This window comes from Molothrus ater, chromosome 3 (assembly GCF_012460135.2).
Source record: "Molothrus ater isolate BHLD 08-10-18 breed brown headed cowbird chromosome 3, BPBGC_Mater_1.1, whole genome shotgun sequence".
Classification (NCBI taxonomy): Eukaryota; Metazoa; Chordata; class Aves; order Passeriformes; family Icteridae; genus Molothrus; species Molothrus ater.
Window position 1 is genome coordinate 105,829,876 of NC_050480.2, and position 20,271 is coordinate 105,850,146.

Here is a 20,271-nt window from a genome sequence, read left to right on the forward strand (position 1 = left end):
AATGTTCAATTGATTAAGAAAAATTTGAAGAAAAAAGAAGTCTGAAAACTGTTTGGATTGTAGAGAATCAGAAATTTACATTTTCCTGTCAGAAGTGTTTCATTAATAAATGAATTTTTAATGCTAAGTTAATATTGCTAAGTCAACAAAAATTCAGCCTTGATGTACTATAATAATCACTTATTTTTCACATTAACCTTATTTCTTTAGGTAATTTGAACAAAAGTTGACTATTAATAGTGCAACGTGGAGTGGAGCCATTTTACGTGGAGTTTCATAATAGGACATGAAGCAGACTAAAGAAAGGAAAAATAGAGAGAATAAGTGTTCACACCTTCCCATGTCAGATTTAGTGCAGATTGTTTGGCTTGGGTATTTTTTCCCCTTGAGAATAAAGAGGAACCTCAGAGATCAATACATGAAAGCCTCAGTTTTGAATTGACAGTATTCTTTGTTAAAAAAAAATGTTTTATATACTAAATCTCAGAAAAAGACACAACATACTGCAACATACTGAATCCTGCTTGTAATACAGGGGAAACCATTACTCTGAGTCTCTGATCAGCATAGAAAAGAAGAAAAACTTATTCTGGGTCTGTCTGGAATGGGGTTAACATTTTTTCACAGCAGTCCACGTGATGCTGTGCTTTAGATTTATGACCAAAATAGCATTGATAGCAAGCCAATGTTTTATTCATTGTTGAACATTGCTTGAACAACATCAAAACCCTTTCTATTTCTCATTCTTCCATGCTACCTGGAAGTAGGCTGAGGGTAGGTAAAAAGCATGAGGGGGCATGGCTGGGACAGTTGACCTGATCTGCCCAGAAGAGTGTACCAGCTTATGCGTAGCCAAGCTCAGCAAAAAGAGAATTTTGGTCAGTGTGACACCCAGGCAGCTGTCCTGGGAAGCTGGGCCTCAGCACACATAACTGTTACTTGGGAAGACAGATGTCATAACAATGAATGTGCTCCCCTGTTGATGTCCCTTTTCTAAGAGTTTATTTCTTAGAAAGACCCAATGACTTGTGATTGTGTCCATTGTCCTTGTCCTCTCCCCTGCCTCCCCCATGCCAATCTGACCTTTATTTCCTGTAACCCTGCTCAAGTGATGACCACCAGTGGCAGTCTTAATGGACACAATCTGGTCATGATGGTTGCACCAGACACAAAGTGGATTTGGGGAAGGCACAATAGTCAAAGGTTAATTTGAGCAATGTGTCCACCAAATTGTGGCACTGCTTAAGTTTGGAGAAAATTGACTTCTGTAGGAAATATGCAAATACTTCTATAATTCAATTAATTTTCTTTATAAATGGTGGATAGCTGGGGGCCATTAGGATTTCTGACCTGGCAGCAGTCAGCACACCTTGAGTAACACCTCTTAAAGCTGCTTTTGAGGTTAAGAGATTCTTTGCTGCAACAGCTTATCAGTAAGTCATTAATAGCATACTGAACTTTTAAATCTTAACTAAGTACTATAAAGGGTTGGTTCTCCACATAAATCCTTTAGACATAAGCAATTGACAAAGTCTGTGCTAAGTCTGGATCCAGCTGCACCTAAACTCCTCTCTGAGAAGGAGATTAGAAAACAAGGGTGTCCTTTCTGAACCTCATGACTTGGCAGAAGGCTCTCCCTGACAGTTTTGTCTGACTGTCCTTTATGCAGTAGGTGATAGTACCTCACAGTGAAATCTCATTAGATCACTGATGCATTTCCCATTTTCCAAACTTTGTTAAATATCTGCTTCATATCAATAGAAATATTGCTACTTCTCTCTTAAAAGTGTCACTCCATCTGTGACGTATCTGTAGTCTCTTGAGTGGCTCTAACATTTTTATTACATCCAAATTCATCAGGCAAGTTGATAACATCTGGAACTACAAATACAACTGACTTCATCTAAATAAAGATTAATACTAACTACATATTGACAGCACAGCAGGGATCAACCTTACTGATAAAGGTCATGACCCATAACCTTTTTTCTCCTGCTACTAGAAATATGGATGCAAAACTCCAACCAATACTCTCCATAACCAGAAGTAGATTTTCTCAGCGGTTGGTACAACAATTGGTTTTGTTGTTTCATTTGGGTTCTTTTTGTAATGGAAAGAAAAAATTATATTCAAATGTTTTAGGGCCAGCTACAAAATTTCTGTAACATTTCCTTCACATTTTCTCTTTTTTAATTCCTTGGATGATGAAACAGGTAATAGTCATCATATATTTAGCTTATGCAGGAACTTTCTAGTGAATATTGATATAAATTGTCAGTGAAAGCCTTGGGGTCAATCAGGCTGAATAGATACATTCATCTATCATCCCTCTGATTCAAGAGAGCAGCAAAATTACAAGTGTAGGATGAAAAGTTAATTTAAGAAACCAACTTCCATTTTTTTCCTTTCACTTGGCACGAGGTCCTGTGACAGTCTTGAAAAATCAAAGATTTTTTTTCTCCTGAACAGCCTTGCCTAAAAATCCCTACAATTCTCATATCAGATGCTTAGTACATTAGTGACATTAAAGGGTGAGGTCATATACTTGTCACTTTAGTTTATTAATATTTATGTTTGAAAGACAGTCTTGTTTAATTTTTCTTGAGATAATATATTTTAGTACATCCTAGGATTGCCAATATAAAGGACTTCAATCTCAGCCTATGACTAAAATATACAGGGATTGCAAAGAAAATCTATTTATCTTATATATAATAGACCATAAGACAAATAATGGATACTAATAATGGAAGCAAAGAGACAAAAAGATAAATACCAATGAAAAATTTAATGACAAAGTTTTTTGTTTTCTTTCTTTTTTTTTCCTTCTCTTCCCATTAGGCAGAAAAGTCAGCAATGACAATTATAGAGGAGAGTTGATCTTCAAAAACTTCATAGAAAGTGATTTCTCATATCCCTGGCCCTAATTAAAATGGTAATCAGTTGTACATATCAGACAGGACCAGCTTTATTCTTCTAAATCTTGATGTTAATCTGGAGTAAGTGTATTGACTTCAGCAACATTATTCTATACTTATGGTGATTTAAGAGAAACAACTATTTCTTCTTACCTGTTACAAAGAATAACTGAGATTTCTTCTATATATGCCTTGAAGTTTATATTGCAATTTCTTTTTGCTCTGTCCAATTTTTTTCAGTATCTTTAAACATTCTCAAGCTCCTTTAAATGTTCTGGGATTTCTTTCTCTCTTATGCAGTTCTCAGTCACACAGGGACTTAAACTTTTGGGTTGACCACATTGTTTTTGCTGCTCTTTTAACTTTATGCATTTATTTATGCTTACATGGCTTTTTCTTCCTTTTTTTTTCCTAATGTGACCTACCAAGAATAGATTCTCCCTTTTCCACTCTTGATTTTTCATGAATTATTGAATTTCGGCCACTTTTATTCAACTTGTTTCACATTTCCTTCAAGTCAGCATTTCTTACAGTGCAATATCTTTGTGTTTACTGACCCCTCTACAGAACTCCATCAGCATTTCAAACTTAATGACATTATAATAATGGTATCCTACGTGCTTTCCAACTTTAACCTTGTTTATCTTACAGCAGTAGCCTGATTTTTTCAATTATATGGCCCTTGTGACCTCATTTGCTGCTTGTTCAAATTACTGTATAAGAAAGAAATGTTTTCAAAACACTGTATAGCTTTTTATTTCTATTTCACTTGCTCTGATCTTCTTTCAGCACAGAAAATCACAAATAACTACTATATGGCTATTTTAGACAATAATCTTTTGCATATGAAATTTTATGTGCCGCCTCCTTATTACTCTTTAGACCTATATATAGCAATCCAAAATATGTTTTCCAAAAGAAATCATGCTTACCTTTTCAGTTATTTAACTCTGTCCTTATTGTTTCATCATGTCAGTCAAAAACACTCTAAGCAGCTAGAGGGATGTCTCCTACTGATAATTTTGATATTCTGCAGTCATTTCTAGCTCCACATATGGTATTCTGGGAATAAAAGTTAGCAGTCTACTTGAGAGCTGTCCCTTCAAGAGCAGAAGCAGAAGACACATTTCATTATGAATGTTTCTCAGGTATCATCATCAACAATTGATTATTTCCCCTCTGGATGTCATGGCTGGAGACCTTGACGACACTGAGAGTTGTGACCATGCAAAATGCATGAATTTCAACAAGGCCAAGTGCAAGGTCCCACACCTGGTCTTGGTCAATCCCAAGCACAAGTACAGGCTGGGCAGAGAATGGATTAAGGCCAGCCCTGGCAAGGACCAAGGGGTGTTTGTGAATGAGAAGCTTGTCTTGACCAAGCAATGCCATTTGCCACCCTGAAACCCAACCTTATCCTGGACTGCATCAAATAAAAGGTGACCAGAAGGTCATTTTATGTTCCTGCTTTTGTTTCAAGAGCTGAAAGGTTTTGCCTTTTCTATAGCTTATAAGGTCATGTTAGGTCACAGGCTGGACTCTATGATCTCAAAGGTCTTTTCCAACCTAGTTCATTCTGTCATTTATTCTGTTTATTCAATATCCTCTCCTCATTTTGCTCATACTCTTTTAATGTGTATCTTTACTTCTTCAGAAAATCATCTCATTAGATTTTGACTTGAAAGAATGCAGCTGATTTATCTTTTTAATATCCTACATCATCCTGTGAAGTATATTACATGTTATGAAGTATCTAACACTCTTTTTATATGTCTATGAGAGCTCATTCTGATTTGTGTACACACTGGTTTCTGATCAATCATACAGAAAAGCATTTGTAACCAATGCTGATTTTCATAAAATATTTCATACACTATGAAATGTTTTTGTTATAACAGGCTGATTCACTTAAAAAACTGTCTTCAAGTGAGTTTTTATCCATATTTTTTTAAAGATAAAAATATTGGATGCAGTAGCAAATTGATTTTCTGTGAAAACAGATTCACAATGATAAATTTTTGTTGAATCATTCAATCAAAAATACAGATTGCAAATACAGAGAAGTATTTTTTTTTTCTATGCTAAGTCCAAAATCTAGGCAGACTATGTGTGATTTTCCTTATAAATTAAAAAATTACTTAGATGAGTTTTGATACAAGCTTATTGGTGGTGGTAGATATTGATGCACACTATACATGTAAAGTCTTTCTCAGTTATTAGTAAAAGATAATAATAATAAACCTGGCAATATAGCAGCAAGTATAGAAAGACTGAGCATTAACCATTTAAATGAAAGGGTCTCCTGCCAGGTCAGATTGCCAGTAAACGTGTTGTGAAAAGTTTCATGTATTTTAGGAATGAGAGTGATTTTTACAAGCAGAACAGGAGAATGCATTCAGTGCTGAAGGTTATGTACAATACAGTGCAAAATCTGGGTTTAAAAGCATTGGACAAATGTCCTCAACTAACAAACCTGTAGAGAAAGAGAGCCACAAGAAGCATACAAGGTTTGTAAACAACAGCTTTTGAAATGTATATTATATTCTTCAGGCTGATAGATTCCTCTGCGATAGAGTATTTCAAGCTATGTCAGCTGAACATTTTAATAGAAGGATTTTCTTAAAATCACAGCCAAAGATACAATTATGAGAGGAGGAAACAAATAACTTATATACCACTGCACACACAGAAAATTTTCCACACAAATTTGTGAGGATAATTAGTGCCTTACACTATCTATTTCCCCCTGAAGTTATGGACATTTAAAATTGCCCCTTGTTCTGTTACTGCTCGACTGGGAGAAGACACCAACCCCCACCTTGTCACAACTCCTTTCAGGCAGCTGTAGAGGCCAATAGTTTCCCCTTGGCCTCCTCTTCTCCAGTCTGAATAACCCTCTTCAGAGCCTTATTTCAAAACTGTGACCTCTTTAAGGAAAGATCAGTATTTGTAGGAAAAAAAAAAATTATTTCATATATTTGCATTGAGATTAATTTCTCTTTGGAAAGCCCTCTACAGGTGTTCTAATTTTATTCCTATCATGAAACCTGAAACTGTGTAATAGAGAGCTTATATGTCAGACTCCATGCATAGATGTGTATGATTTGTACTTGTATGCATGATTAGCTATGTGAATATGTACAAATATCTAGAAAATACATATCTATCTGACAGAAGAACATACACAATTTATACTACTCTATTAAAACATATATAGGCAGGCAGATGGAATTAGAAATTTTTCCCTTCCATTTTTTGCCAGTTTTGTGGAACATTCTACAGATATTGCTATACCATGCAGTCTAAAGAGAGAAAGAAAAAGAAGATAAAAGTTTATAGCATTCCAATTTCAATTTTAATAAATATGAAAACAGTGGAATTCTACCAGAATAGACTAAATCTAATACTAGAAAAATATGACACTTAGCCAAGATTACTAATCAAATGCTTGGGACATTTGGGGCTCAGACTGAATGTAATATGTTTGTTTCCACAGACAATAATGTCTATAATAAAATTCTCAGGAAGATAGATAGGGATCATGAAAATGCCAACTAATCTGTTACATCAACTCAGATGATACTACTCCTTCATCACTTCTTATAAACTTAATTAAAACATAATTTAAAAAAACCCCAAAGATTGGCTTAACAAATTGAAAAGAGAAACAAGTCTTGATTGCATGCATTTCTTGGGTCTATACACTTTATGGTAAGCAAATGAGAGAACTTGACATAGCAGAGTGTACAAACTGAATTTACAGAGTCACGGAATATGCTGAGTTGGAAGGAACCCACAAGGATTATCAAGTCTAACACCTGGCCCTGCACAGGACCTCCCAGGAGTCACACCATCTGACTGAGACCATTGTCCAAACATTTGTTTCTCAGTCAGGCTTGGTGCTGTGACCACTTCCCTGGGGAGCCCTTGCCAGTACCCAACCACCCTCTGGGGGATGAACCTTTCTTGAATATCTAACCTAAACCTCTGCTAACACAACTTCAGGCCATTCCCTCAGGCTCTGTCACTGGTCACCTGAGAGAAGAGACCAGTGCCTGCCCCTCCTCTGCCCCTCATGAGGAAGTTGCAGACAGCAAAGAGGTCTCCCTTCAGTCTCCTCCAGACTGAACAGGCCAGGGTACTTCAGCTGCTCCTCTTATGGCTTCCCCTCAAGGCCCTTCACCATCTTTACAGCCTCTTCTGGATCCTCTCTAATAGCTTTGTATCCTTAATTGTGGCCCACAAAACTGCACACAGTACCCAAGGTGAGGGCACACGAGTGTAAAGCAGAGCAGCACAATCCCCTCCATCAGCCAGGTGGTGATGCCATGCCTGAGGCACCACAGGACACAACTGGCACCACAAATGAGCTCATATTGTACACTTTTAATCATAAGATCATAACAGGGCTGTGTCTACAGTACTTGCACATTGAATTCTATTAGATCTGATATAAACTGACAATTATTATTTGTATAAGGAGACCTCTGCTAAATTTAATTAGACATCAGAAACAACACTGAATCAATTAATGAAATAACATCTGAATTTAATTTAATGGTTCAATGGAAGTTATGAAAACAATTCTAACCCATTTGATTATGAGAAAATTTTATGGATTATATAAAATTAGTAACATTCAGTTTCAGAAATGGAAAAATAGTGGTATATTCTGTGTTTCAGCATGTATGGAGAGTGTGCAGCAGAGAAACTCTTCCTAAAGAGTTTAAAAAAATGCCTAGATCAGTGTGTTATTAAATTATCAGAGGGTCTCAATGCTGACTTGTAAACAAGAACAAGTTGGGCAAATTAATTGTAGTGGTTTTGACAGGTAAAGATGATGACCTTTTGAGATTTTAAGCAAGATTGCATAAGGAAGAACCTACACAACCCTCACTGATACCTAATGCCGTTCAATTTCATAGACTGAATAAGGCTATAAGGCAAAAAACAATTTGCATATTTAAAGTATGTATTGATAGTATTTATATACAAGGGTGTTGAATTAGTCTTACAGACCTTTGAGTGTTTGACTTTAAAACCTCCATAATCTTCGTCCTAAAAAGGTTTCAAGTTCAAAACTAGAAACAAAGTTATGTATTTCCTGTCTTCTTTGCATTCATCAAGATGGTCAGATGCATTGCAAAGGTCTGTACTACATGAGCTAATAAAAATCATAGGAATAGAAGCAGATATCAATTGGTTGTAAGCTGGAGAATGAAGACTAACTGCAAAAGTCCTGCCAATGTTTTTATAACTTTCTCCTAAGAGCTGAAGAGTGAATTTCAGGTTCTTACTGCAAACTTCCAGGTTTTACTTCTGGTAAAAAATTTGCTTGTCTCCCATTATTTCTTACCCATACCTCCAGTTTTGTGGTTTTTCCCTCTTTTGAATTATAATTGTCTCAAGTTGATCTCCTTAAAAATCAAAGATTCCTTTAATCTTTTGTTTTCTGTCCTATGCCAGCTTCCTCTCTCCAGGCTTCTAATTCTTGTCTCGGTCTACCTTTTTCATGCAGATATATCTTTCCTCTCCAGGATTCTAACTCATATAACTCCTTTTTTATGTGTAACCTTTTCCACATCTATTGTTTCAGGTTCTATGTCATGTTCCCAACCAGCTGTGGTTTGTAGCTCAAGGTCTAGTATTTTGAGCTGAATACCTGCTCCCTTCACTCCAGCTCAGTTCCAATATTTCAATATTGAAAAAAATTCTTACTGCCTCTCCATCCTTGTTTATAACACATGCAGTGCAGACATATTAAAAATTTAGAAAAAAATTTAAGCACACACTCATATGTGAATGTGCCTGTGCAACTATTGCAAGAAATAATGGAAAAAAGAAAGGTGGAGAATGATGATAAGGAATGGTTTTGTGCTAAAACACAGTCCTGTTTGCATTATACTGAAAAATTTGTTATGCGCAAAAAGGGCAACACATCTTATATATGAAACCAGGAATTCATTGTAATTTTAACTGAAATTCTTTTGACTTTAATCAAAATACAGTGAGTTCCTATTTTCTTTTCACTTGCAATGGTAATAAGTCTCAACACAATATCTAAATATAATTAAAATAATATACATATTCATATATCTGTTATTCTAAAAACATGGACTACAAATGCCTTATTTGTGACCTTCCCTCCCCCTGCTCACATCCCACAAACTCCATTTAAATTAATTTTGCTGTATGTTTTCTGCTCATCTGGACACTGTCACTGAGCTTCCTCAAGGGATCCTGGACTTGTTACTTTTCTTTGTTCAGTTGTCACAGATGGTGGAGAGAACCTTCTATGATCACTCTTCGTGTGTAGTTGGTGCAGTTAATATGCTGTGATCACCTCGGCTGCTGTGTTCTCTTCCCTTGTAGAACAGCCTTATGGCATATTGGACAAACAGGGTACAGGAACCACATTCAAGAGCAAATTAAAATAAAGTTGGTAGCCACAGAAACAGGATTTGCTGAATACTGCACGAAATATTCAAGGTGAGGCTGCCCCAGTGCAGAGCAGAGCGGGACAATCGCCTCCCTTGCCCGGCTGGCGATGCTGTGCCTGAGGCACACCAGGACATGTTTGGCCCCTCCTGGCTGCCAGGGCTCTACTAATTCATGTTCAACTTGCCACAGACCAGGACACCCAGGTCCCTTTCCAGTGCTGCCCTCCAGCCTCCCATTCCCCAGTCTATCCATGCATCCAGGCTTACCCCATCCCAGGTGCAGAATCTGGCACTTTGCCCTGTTCAACTTCACATGGTTGGTGATTGCCCAGTTCTCTAATATGCTGAGGTCTCCCTGCAGGGCCTTCTTTCCTTTACAGGAGTCAACAGCTCCTTCCAGTTTTGTATCATCTGTAAACTTGGGTAGTATCCCTTCCCGTCCTGCATCCAAGTTGTTTATGAAGCTGTTGAAGAGCGCAGGGCCAGGGATAGAGCCCTGAAGACCTCCACTATAGTGACAGGTCACCAGCCCAAAGCCACCCCATTCCCTATAACCCTTTGTGCTTGGCTCATGAGATAGCTGGTCATCCATAGCACGATGTGTTTATCTCGCTGTGGGCTGGGCAATTTATCCAGAAGGATGCTGAGAGAGACTGTATCAAAAACTTTACCAAAATCCAGACAGATTACATCAACTAGATTCCCTCAGTCAACTAGATGGGCTACCTTGTCATGAAGGCAAATCAGATTTGATAAGCAGGCCTTTCCTCTCATGAAACTGTGCTGGTTGTGATGGATGACTGAGTTGTCCTTAAGGTATTTTTCAATACCTGTCACAACAATGTTCTCCATAACTTTACCAGGCACTGAAGTGAGACTAACAGGCCTGCAGTTTGCAGGGACATTCTTCCCTCGCTTCTTGAAAATTGTGACAATGTTTGCCATTTTCCAGTCATAGATTCCTACTCATTAGGCAACTGATGCTCTGGCTACAAAAGCTACAAGTCCAGTCTCAAAACTGCGAAAAGCTGAAAAAAGCCTGTTCCCTGTCAGCAGTGATGTCAGTACTGTATAGACAGATACACTTATTAGCTGGACTGGCTTTGTCCCACTTTTTCTAATCCTTTCATGTGTGTTTAGAGCTGTAGCTACTCAAAATTTCAGCTCTTTATTGTAAGTTGCAAATATTCTCAACAGCTCTCTCTTTCCTTAGCTATGCACTCAGTGAAATTGCTTCTAGCCTGCGGGGTGCTGTCCAACTAGAGGGATCAATATTCTGCATGAGTGTGTATTGATAGAGGATTTAAGAGGAATAGTTCTTTTTCTAAAACTGCAGAATCAGGGAAATGACATTATTGTGAAAGCTGAATTATTCTCAGCTATAGTAGCAATATATACTACTTTTTCTGTCAATGTCTCATTTGTAAACAATTACTTGAAAATTACATTCATCCTTTTAATTTACTTAGTTATATTATGCACTCTAGTCTCAGCCTATAGACTGACAGCAAATTGTTCAGTACTCTCTCAAGTCCTGAGTATTCTGAATTCATGTAAATCATAATTGGTCCTGATTCTTAGATCTAGTGATATGAGACGTTCATTCATTTATTTGAAAAAAATAATGTCTATTCTTAGAAAGTGGTGTTTTCAAAGAAAAGGAGTATGAGAATTTTTTTGCAGTGACTTTTCCACAGGTCAAAACATATTAGTTATGAGTTGAATGGTTTTTAGATTCAGGCAAGGTTCAGCTGACTTTTGAGTTATTCTGTTGATCTTGTCTTTGTGCTGTTTGGAAAAAGTAACTTTGAAAAGTTGCTAGGTAACTATTTTAAGTGGCAATATTGTACTGGGATGACTATTGTCCTTAACTGTTGTGTTTCTTGCCTCTGATGTTTCATCCCAAAACCTCAATATGGAAGTAATTGGAACTGTAATATTTTTAATTATGTGCAGAAGAAATTCAGGTGCATCTGAAAAATTTTGTTACTGTTGCCAAGTATCAATTTGGAATAATGATACTTGGAATAATGATGCTTTTTTTTCCTCAAGAGATGAGCAATCTTGAATTCCTGTGATCATTAAGAGTTATGCATGTGGAATCTTCCTTTTTTTCCTCTGTTTTTTCCTTTACTCTCATCTCCTAGTGAATAATTCTCTCCCTGTGTTTCCTCCTCCATCCTGCAATATTGACTCATGGCACCCTATGAAAATTGATACAACACAGAAAATGCAATTCTTATGTCCTGTCCTCATTTAGCATGGAATTTAGCATGTTTCCCTAGGTTTTCTTAATATCTTGATAATTCAAATTGCTAAGTGGCCATCCACCAAGTCTCTGAACAGATTGACATTTGCATGTTAAATAGTTGAAATCAGGTTTTATAACTAAATGCTTAATACTTTTTTAAATTAATTTAAAACGTGAGGTTATTTTTTATTCCTAACCCTGCAAAAGGATGCAAACAGGCTCTGAAACCTGTGAAGCTGCTGAGGGGAACTGGTTACCAAACTGCTGTAGAAACTCCATTCAACGAGGTGCAAGTTTTCCTCTATGATCTAAAAATGCTTGTTTTCTAGCTACAAACTTATTACTTTAACTACTGAAAATTTTACACCTATCCACTCCTCTGTGCTTTAAGGAATGAAGGAAAGTGCAGAAAACAGAGAATGAAGAATGCCGGAACAAGCAGTATTGAGTGAATTCCAGTTCTATGTCAATTTATATAACTAGTTGCCATTTTGATAAGCATAATATAAAGGTAAAAGTCAATGCCTATATTCTGAGATTCTCAAAGACACACAGTCCACTTCCAGGTGTATAATTTCTTGTCATGTTTAACCAGCATTGGTAAAGACTTCACACACCCTATGCCCCAGCCTGGCTGCTTTTCCAAACACAGCTCTCTGGAAGCCTTTTCCTCATAATGAGTAGCTTGCCAAAGCAGTAAATGCTGCTTTGCTATGAATGTGCAAATTGTAAGTGGCAGTAACAGTACAGACTAAGAATCATCTTGGACTTGTAGATCTTGCAGATGTCCTAGATTTGCCAGGTGATTAAAAATAGTCCCTAAGAGAAGCTAATTATTGATGGGCACATGTTGCTATCCTTGTTCCATAAAGAATTCCTTTGAAAGACAGACTCTAACATATCTCACTGCAAATCTCACAAAATCATTCCTGAAATATATGTGCATATGTAAGTCTTCTGGCTGTAGAAATAATTGGAGATAGGAAAGATTTACTGTCTGCAGGCTAAAAACATTGTTTTCATAGTATAGACCTGACTTTACACAGAGATTTACCAAATTTAGCATCATTAATTGAGTCAGATGATCACATGCTTCTCACTTATTGCCCTGCCTTTGCCTAGATAGTATTTCTTACCATCCAAATGCTTTGGCAATGACAGCCTTTTGATTTTTTTTTTTTTTAATTTAACAACTTATGAAATATCTGTTTGGTTGTGGGGTTTTTTTGGGGAGTTGTTTGTTTGTTGTTGTTGTTGTTTGTCCCTTGAGTTAGTTAGAATCAAGTTGCATAAATTAAAGAATTAATAACATTACTGACAGTATGTCTGGGGCTGTGCCTGTATCTGTGAGTTATAAGGCATTAAATCCTATTTAGCATCTTAAGGTTTTCCAATTATTTGTTTTTACAGACTAACCATCAAGTAAAGGGACATGACCAGATTGTATGTAATGTAATAAAACCATCTTGTGTACATGCTCAGCCTTTTTAAAGAAAATATTTTAAGGCTTTTAAAAGGTTTTTGATTTTTTTTTAATTAAAGGACATAGTTGTACTAGTAACTTTCTTTGATATAGCCTCAAAACTTTTCAGAAATGTTCACTGCCATAATGTCCTGCATTTGTGTGTTATGCAATCCTACTTTCATGCCATAAAAAAGAGGCTGCTTGGTAAATCATCCAAATGGATGCTAGTGCAGAGTGTTTTGCCAACTAAATTCTGTAAACATTAAAAGATCTCCAATCCATGACAACCAACTAAGACAGGGAAATTATTTTCAAATAATTTCAAGATTGCTATAAACTGAAAAGCTATATTAAGTTTCTCAACCTAGGCATCCCTTACTAGTCATAGAACTAGAACTATATTAGGGATAGCTTAAAAACATTACATCAAACATTTTATGCAGTTCAAAAATTTAGGTGAGGTTGTTTCATTCTGTTTTCAAAAATATTTTCCTTTTATTTTAGATATATGCATATTCTAAACATGTAAACGTTCCCACATTTTAGCATTTATAATGATATTTGTCATTATAAACTTTTATTTCTGCCCCAAGTTTAAAAACTTGGCATTCTTCAAAGAGAATTTTTTTTTAGTGAATAATTCTAAATATATTTAAGGACAAAAAGAATATTAGTGGAAATACTACTTATTAGTGGAAATACTATTTCTGCAATGCATGTTACAGGCACAAAACACACCTAAAACATACTCCATTTTAGATTTGAGTATTTGTTCCTATTTCTTCATTCATCTGACTTTACAGAAGATTGATCTTTATTATTGTGTTGTGCATTATTACTTCTACAATAATTTCTATAATAGGTTATCTATAATTAATTTAAATATAATAGAATATAATTACATACTGGACCTATAGAAAATTATTTATATTATTAGAAAACTAGATAAATTGAAATAGCTAAGTAATAAAAATATCTGAAATAATTGTTCTAGGCTGTTGCCTACAAAGTGGAATGTTTTGGATGTTACTATGAGGAGCAAATATAACAAACCCTGCTTCTATCAAAATGTAGAAATAGTACCATATACTGTAATGTATAATGAAGTACCTAAAATTAAAACACACTCTAATACTTGTGACCAAAAAATACTTTACCACTTTCAGAATATACAATGTGGCTTTTCCAATATCTTCTAATTTGGACACCTGCTACAATTCTATAAACTGTTTAGAAAGCCAAATGGGTCTTCTTTTTGTATTATAATTTATATTTTTGTTTTCTTAAGGGAAAAAGTTTCAAAATATTTTGTCTTCTACAATAATTCAGATAAATTATTTCTGTAATGCTTCTGCTCGTGTGGGTTCAGCAAAACAGCTTAACTTTAAATTATTTCATTGCATTTCGTGACCAAGTCCCATGATTTTTTAAAATGAATTAACTAAACCTATTAAGATTAGTCCTGTTGTTATTCATATTTTTCTATGGAAAACTAAATTATGTATTTGATTTAAATACATGGGTTACCACAACTAGTCAAACTCCTATCAACAAAGAATTGCTATATCTGAGAGTCCAAGTTCTTTAATTGTAAAGACTGGCAAAATCTCAGGGGTTTATTTGGGCTTTTGGTGTTCCTAAAAGACTCTATTTACTACTTTTTGTATGAAATTCACATTGCAGGTATCATTTCTTTCCCTCATTTTTTTTTAATTTGGTTGCTTAGGGAACTCTTCTGGTTCATTATATGCTGTATTCATGCTGCTGTTTTACAACTGACATAAGACAATTAAATATAACTGGTAGTGGATGTCAGTTCTAGATCAGTCTGAAGATGTGGAAACTTAAGTGTTGTGTGTGGGTATCTGCAAGCTCCTGCGCAGATATTCAGTTCAATTCAGGTATCTACAGCTCCCTTGCTACATTGAACTCAAATGAGCACTGTCATATGAGATCTTCCATCATCCTCTGCCATATCTGTTTCTATGCATACAGGCATTGTTGTTATTAGATTTCCAAAGTCCATACCTCTTTGGCGTATTCTCATGGCTGCAGCTCTTCACTGACTCCTTCTGCTGCATGCTACTCTCTCTCTCACATCAGGGCTCCTCCAAGGCTCTCCCTGACTGGCTAAACCCACCCCCTCTTATCCCAGTTATCCTCATTGGTTACAGCTGCAGCCCATCAAGGACAACCGGGACCTCTGGGGCAAAGCCTCTATACAGATATTCAAATACATTTCCTCTACTATATACAGGTAAACCAAGATATTTCAAATGGGATTAAGCACCTGTGGCTATGGAACTGAATCCTTTCTCTATGTTTAATGACACTCCAAATTTCCCTTACTGACTTCTTTAACTGCCACTATAACCAACTTCTGTTGCCACAAACATGGAAATGAAGGATCAAAATAGTGATTGAATCTTACCTTTTCCTATCAGTAGGGTGAAAATGCTGTGTTCCTCTGCTCCATTGGCCTCCAGCACCACTTTTCAAGATGGCATTTTATTTTACCTTTTGGTTGCAGCTGTTTCTTTGGAACTCCAGGTTGCAGACCTGAACTAACCAATGTAATGAATCAATTTCTTTATTTCTGTAATTTGGACAATATAGAAGAGACTCTGGGCTTGTGAGAATTACCATCCTAGAATTGCTTTGATCTGCTAAATATCTAGAAAGTACATCTCATATACAGGAAGTTGATTGTCAAATTGCTTTACTTACTTATCCTAAAAACAGAACACTACTCATTTAATTGTCCAAGAACTCAACATGAGAAGAATAATAAAATCTCCCCTAAAAATAATAACAGTAGTGATAACAATAGTGATATTTATTACCAAAAATCTGAAAGTAATTTTTTCCCATCTTGCACAATGAAATTTTCTCATCAATAGTTGAAACAGCTACATCCTTGTAGAATATAACCTTACACCAACTGAAATAGCATCATCATTTTCTCCCAGTGCATGAAATACATTTCAAATCTGTTTGGAAATCAGTGGTTTGTGAGGAATACCTGTACATTATTAGAGAAAAGGATGCACTAAAAACCAGAATATAAAAATTGATCTGATCCATTTCATCTGACTTTTATACCTGTCTGATTGTACATTTTGACAATGCATTGCTTTTTTCTACTCCCATTTAAGATTTCTTCTAGTAGAGTTGAATTCTAATTAAAAAGGATAAGGACCCTCAGGATGTTAGTGAATTGGACCCTGTGTATCTCTGCAAGAAAATGAAAAGAAATGGTTGCACAGGAAATTTCTTCATCTGTACATTAAAAGAAAAATAGAGGACAGCACAGTGGTAGCCTTTAACAGAGATAAGTGATTTCTTAAGAATTATGTTTACTGCATATACAAAACTTTACCTTGTCTGCTTGTGCTCTCAGCCAGAGTGGATCATAATAGTTTTCTGTCCAGAGGGATACTGAAACCTAAATTGAGAATGCTGTGGCAATGGATCGGTGTTTTACAAGCCAAACAGAATATTATTCCACAGTTAGTTTTTCTTGGCAGTACTTTTAACAGACCCACACCTACACCCACCCTGTAACAAAAAACCTGAAGTGACCAAACAAAACAACCAAAAATGCCAGGTCCTGTAGACTCATGAATAAAAAGAACCATTGATATGTTGTAAGCACCAGTTGATAATCAGATTCAAATATCATAAATAATACAAGATCAGAGGGGTGCCACCCCCCAGTAATATTGCAAACAGATCCTTGACAGAATTATTTGAGTTTCATCCTCAGAAATTCCTCTACAAGTTTTAATGAATGATAGAAGCCTGGTATAGCTTTTCAAGATTGTTTACTTATAAATAAACAACTAGCTGTGCTTTGCATATTTCTATTCTGAAGGACTATTTTGCCCATCTCAATCCTTATTAATCAAAGGTGTCCACTGAGAAAAATGTAGCCCTGGAGGAGGATTTTAGGAATGTCATTCCTAAACACAACCTCACAACCTCAAAATACCCTAACGTGCCTTTTTTTTTTTTTTTTAATTCATTAGAGACAGGAAAATTCTATTAGGCTGCAAAAGTTATTCCAATAATCAGTTACCACATTAAATTAAATTGGCATTAATTTGCAGGCGTCAAACTCGAAACTTAATGAAATGTTTTAAATTATACATGCACTGCAGTGTCAAACTATACATATATCAGTTACACATGAAATACTTAGTATGCTTTATATCTACAGCCCACATTATCTTATATTCATAAACACTTCCATTGTCACCTGAAAATCTAAAAATTCTACTCAGTACATACAAATTTTATATAGTGTTTAAAATATTTCCTAATATTCTCTTGTCAAATTAAATGGATTGATTGTTCTTCAAAACATTGAAATTCTTTTTGTGATTCCATGTTGAATCCCTTTCTAATAATTTAGGTATTTCAGCAGTTCTTTTTCTTTCAGTGAACACTGAAAATGAATACTGCATTAGAGTAATATGAAAAGTGGAATGCAACTAAAGGTCAATTGCTGAAAATTAGGCAGTGTTACCAACATCATCTACAGAAGTAATACAAAATCCATGTTTCTGTCAGGGTTTTTTTTGTCATTAGATCTTTGTTTAGCCTTTTTGACCACAACACTGAAGCAGGGTCTTATCCCGAGTAAATTAATCATCATGATCACCAAGTCTTTCAGGGCAAAGTAGTAAGTAAGGAATGCAGGCCCCATATTTTAAATATGCCTTTCTTTTTAGGATATACTTGAATTTTCAAAAAAAGACAGGCTCTTTGGTATAATTCAGTTGGTGAAGAATTGCAGTAATTCAGGTAAAAGTATTTTTCCCCCAGGTCATTGTTAACATGCTTTAGGATTAAAAAGTGGATTTTTTCAATGGAAGTTTCTGCAAACAGAACTGCTTGAAGATAATTCCCCATTAAGAGTACAGTATGGATTTTGATTTTCTATTAATCACTTTAGCAAACAAATTGATTTGGAAATAGGAATCAGTAATAATAATAATGACAACAGAACTGATAATTAATGCCTCTTTCATTACATTATATTGACATGTCACATTTCATATCATGAAACTCCTTAGTTTTGCATGAAGCAGAGTCTCTGTGGAGTTTTCTGAAGTACCTTTTAAGTAGTTACAGAGATAATACTTCTGCAAGTATTGTCACTATGGGAACATAACCACACCTTTATGTTTCAGAAAGCCCTGATACATCTAACTTTCCCTTCTGGAAAGTTAAATTAAAAACACAATAATATTTATTGTTTGTTGCTTCTATCAAAGAGGGGGGATACTCTGAAAAGCCAACAAAACCATTTACTGAAGCAATTTATTCATAACCTGAAAGCACAGCAGGCTCAAAATTTATATCACTCACAGTAGTCAAAATTTTCATGTTGTTTCCTAAGGGAGTGTATATGTACTTGTACTGAAGCAGCTTGTGGAAAAAATCTGTAAATCTCACAGTAAAAATCAACAGTAAGTTAAGGGTAGTCAGAAATTCCACAAACCGTGGAAAAAATGCTTATTTTCAAAGAAACTTGTCTTAGCGATTAGCAGAAAACATAAATCAAGTTATATTTCACAAAGCAAAATTAAATAAACAAAGTATCAAAAGTTCTTAAAAAAAACTTCCCCAAAAACAAAACCAAAAAACTTCCCCCAAAACAACAGAAACATGAAAACCCAGCTGAACAAAAAATAACCAAAATCAAAGGCAGACCTATGGATACACATTGTAGCTAGGATGTGACCCAGAAAAACTTTATAATTTTGCTGAAGTAAAATTGGAGCAAAAGCAAATCAGGTAATGAGAAGAAATTTGCACCAAACAAATGAAAAATAATCAGCCAACATACAAAGTCAAAAAAAACCTCTTAGTGGAATCAGAACGGAAACTTAGCAATTTAATGAACCACTTTTCCTTTCAGAACATCAAATGAACTTTTACTTGATGACATCATGTGAGTGAAAAAGTCTTTTAATTAAAAAAGTCAGTTCATGGAAAAGTAGCAAATATTGTACTTATGAGAAGGAGAGTAAGAATTATTTACTAGAATTATCCAAACAATAGATATCATCCAATGCTAATTTTAAAGAAAACAGCAATTAAAGACATAGGAATAAATTTAAATGATTTTTCAAAGGTTGTTTCTACTAGGATAATCAGTTTTCTATAGTCAAGAGAACTGTGTTTTATCTAATCTAACCCGATTTTAGTAAAACATTTAGTTTAGCACCACATGGGAAATTATTAATGATTATGAAGAAGATGGGACAAAGAACTGTAAATTGTGTAAATGAATAAATGAGAGACAAGAAAATTCTTCTAAAAGACTGTGAGACTTGATACAATTTGTTTATAGAGTTCCTGAAGAATTTGTCTTTGATAATTTTAAGGTGACTGATATTAGCATCTAGCTCAAAGATATATTCTAATTATATGGTGATGTGAGATGCTATTAATGCTGAAGATTAAAATAGCAAATGGAAAGATTTGGATGACCTTGAAAGGTTGAGCAATAATTTGACATTAAAAGGTTTATGTGCAATTTAAAATAAAGGGTTATTTTCTAGCTTTTCTCTGCCTACTGTAGATATTATTCATCCCACCCCAAGTATACTATGAATTATGAATAAAAATGTTGATAAAGATGCCATTTAAAGTTGTTTGTGAAAATGGAAGCCCACTGTAGGAAAAGTGACTGAAGAACTTGTTAAATGAGGTAACACTTTTGGAAGAATAAAAAATTTTGTATCCCCTATCAAAAACTAATTAAAGAAAATCCCAAGGGAAAACCTTTTTAAATACACAGAACAAGATTTACATGAAATTTTTTTTAGAAGTTACATATAATCATAAAACCAGTACTTTCTGTAAAGAAATTAAATGGTTTAGTGCTATTATACATTGACTTCTAGGAAAAGGGGCAAAATAAGGGTACTTTTGAGACAGTATTTTCTCTCTTTCTGGAGGTTATACATAAAAGAATGTGTTGATGAATGATTTCAGCAACACAGGAAATCCCTGCCAGTATTTTGTTTCTGAAATGTTTTGGGTTTTTTTTAATATGAGATAGAATACTTACACAGAGCTAAGAATTGACTCAGAGCTGTGACATATCAGTCGTGTAATCTTATGAAAAAGTGTAGAAATTTGAAAACTTCTGTTTTCAATGAATCAGTATTGATTTACATTTTC